We start from the raw sequence: 3009 nt of genomic DNA on the forward strand, positions 1-3009 counted from the left end.
GACTGGTGCCTGCCTGTGTCAGTGCCTGCGGTATGAGCAGTGCCTGTGAGTGATGGAAGCAGATGTCCTGCTGTCTGATTGTAAAGGGACAGAGCCCGATGTCAGTCTGTCCTTGAAGTAGCTGAATGTATAAAGACATTGTAAATAGAAATGATGTTATATGTGGGTCCTGTGGAGTCCTAGAGCGCATTAGAACAATAAAAGGAGCAGCTGTTGTGAGTTAGAGCTGAAAAGAAAAGTGTTTTTCCGCCCGGTCTCGAACCGGGGACCTTTCGCGTGTTAGGCGAACGTGATAACCACTACACTACGGAAACCCACATGAAATGCACCGAGGCAGCTTCAGCTCTGAGAAGTGGCTGGAAGTAAATGCAGTGCACACCCAGGAGGGCTCTCAGTGCATACAACTGAATGCTGCACAGATAAGCCTCTGACTGATCACTCAGCAGTGACTGATGGGCAGATAAGAGGTCTCATGGAAGGGATCTCTCACTGATCACCCAGCAGTGACTGATGCACATATAGGTCTCAGGGAAGGGATCTCTCACTGATCACTCAGCAGTGACTGATGCACAGATAGGTCTCAGGGAAGGGATCTCTCACTGATCACTCAGCAGTGACTGATGCACAGATAGGTCTCAGGGAAGGGATCTCTCACTGATCACCCAGCAGTGACTGATGCACAGATAAGAGGTCTCAGGGAAGGGATCTCTCACTGATCACTCAGCAGTGACTGATGCACAGATAGGTCTCAGGGAAGGGATCTCTCACTGATCACTCAGCAGTGACTGATGCACAGATATGAGGTCTCAGGAAGGGATCTCTCACTGAGCTCCATCACTAACCAGTGTCTGCACTGCTGAGAGGTCTCCGCTCTGCACACTCACAAGTAGATTCTGTATAAACCATTTGTGACTGGTGAACTGGATTGTGCAGGGATCAAGGCTTCCTGTCGGGCGTGAGAACAATGCAATCCTGTATCACGAAGTCCCACAGTAGAGACATCAGTCTTCCCCTCACAGCTGTGACATGCTCACTGCTTCACTCTCACACGTCTCTGTGCCAGTCTCACACTCCCTCACACTCTCCACGGGGGTCTCACTCTGATGCCCACGGCAGTCACTCGGGTCTCTTCTCTCACTTGCACTGTTGGGACATCCCAGCCGCGTTTCCAGCATCAGATTGTTTCCTGTGAGGGTGAAAGGTCGCACAGTCGAGTCAAGGTGGCTTTTTAAATCCATCTGGGGCTGAAGCCCCCCGGTTTGTTCTTTCTCGGTGCTGATTCCCACACAATGTATGTGATGTGCTGCGATGACGTCACCATTGCGTCACATGTAAGTGTTCCAACGTCTAGTGATGGGGTTAATATGCAAATGAGTGGTTGTAAGACTTGAGAACCGCCCGAGCTCCCACAAGAGAGGCCACGTGTGGAATGAGATCGGTGGGGCGCCAGCAGCTGTTAAAGTGGGATTCTAGGCGCTGGCTTCAGTGAGGCTGACTCTGGCTGTGTGTGTTGTGATTGGATGACAGCTCAGGTGCACCCAGAGGTAGGAGGTGGACCCCAGATATGAATAAAACAGGAGCACCATGTCTGCTTACATAGGTACAGAAAGAGGGGAGGGGGGGCCCACATCAGTCAGTCTGCAGCCCGGATAGCTCAGTCGGTAGAGCATCAGACTTTTAATCTGAGGGTCTAGGGTTCAAGTCCCTATTCGGGCGGAACAGTATTTTTTTTTTTTTTTCAACATTTACCTGTTATTAGACGGTATTAAAATGATCAATGATTTTTCCTGCTTTTCACTCTTTCATCTCTCGCTAACATTTCCTCTGTTATCACTCCGGTTTCTTAAACCCAGCAGCGCCCCCTGCTGACATTATAGCAGTTTTCAGTGACGTTTCATAGTCAGACACTGGTTTGTGCCACGTGGCCCTTCCTTGCCTCCACTAACCACGGTGAGAGAGTGAGTCTGGTGCAGCCTCAAGCACAGCACCAGATTACCCCCCACAGACGCCCTCAGAGTTACTCACAAACCACAGACCGCTTCCCCAGGAGACACAAGCACAGCACCAGATTACCCCCATAGACGCCCTCAGAGTTACTCACAAACCACAGACCGCTTCCCCAGGAGACACAAGCACAGCACCAGATTACCCCCCACAGACGCCCTCAGAGTTACTCACAAACCACAGACCGCTTCCCCAGGAGACACAAGCACAGCACCAGATTACCCCACAGACGCCCTCAGAGACCACAGACCGCTTCCCCAGGAGACACAAGCACAGCACCAGATTACCCCCCACAGACGCCCTCAGAGTTACTCACAAACCACAGACCGCTTCCCCAGGAGACACAAGCACAGCACCAGATTACCCCCCACAGACGCCCTCCAGAGTTACTCACAAACCACAGACCGCTTCCCCAGGAGACACAAGCACAGCACCAGATTACCCCCCACAGACGCCCTCAGAGTTACTCACAAACCACAGACCGCTTCCCCGGGAGACACAAGCACAGCACCAGATTACCCCCCACAGACCCCTCAGAGTTACTCACAAACCACAGACCGCTTCCCCGGGAGACACAAGCACAGCGCCAGATTACCCCCCACAGACACCCTCAGAGTTACTCACAAACCACAGACCGCTTCCCCGGGAGACACAAGCACAGCACCAGATTACCCCCCACAGACACCCTCAGAGTTACTCACAAACCACAGACCGCTTCCCCAGGAGACACAAGCACAGCACCAGATTACCCCCCACAGACCCCTCAGAGTTACTCACAAACCACAGACCGCTTCCCCAGGAGACACAAGCACAGCACCAGATTACCCCCCACAGACCCCTCAGAGTTACTCACAAACCACAGACCGCTTCCCCAGGAGACACAAGCACAGCACCAGATTACCCCCCACAGACGCCCTCAGAGTTACTCACAAACCACAGACCGCTTCCCCGGCCGCACAGATGCGGCTCTGAGCCCAGATCCAAGCAGTGGGTCCAGATGGGAGG

At 52.9% G+C, this 3009-nt stretch overlaps 2 non-coding genes across 2 annotated transcripts; one reads left to right on the forward strand and one right to left on the reverse strand.

Annotated features, from left to right (window-relative positions):
* Positions 1-239: 239 nt before the first annotated feature.
* TRNAV-AAC (transfer RNA valine (anticodon AAC)) lies at positions 240-314 on the reverse strand. Its single transcript has one exon. It is a non-coding gene; the product is annotated as a tRNA-Val (tRNA).
* A 1329-nt stretch (positions 315-1643) lies between these two features.
* On the forward strand, positions 1644-1716 carry TRNAK-UUU (transfer RNA lysine (anticodon UUU)). Its single transcript has one exon. It is a non-coding gene; the product is annotated as a tRNA-Lys (tRNA).
* The last annotated feature ends 1293 nt before the right edge of the window (positions 1717-3009 follow it).

Source organism: Pleurodeles waltl, unplaced genomic scaffold (assembly GCF_031143425.1).
Source record: "Pleurodeles waltl isolate 20211129_DDA unplaced genomic scaffold, aPleWal1.hap1.20221129 scaffold_187, whole genome shotgun sequence".
In the NCBI taxonomy this organism is placed as follows: Eukaryota; Metazoa; Chordata; class Amphibia; order Caudata; family Salamandridae; genus Pleurodeles; species Pleurodeles waltl.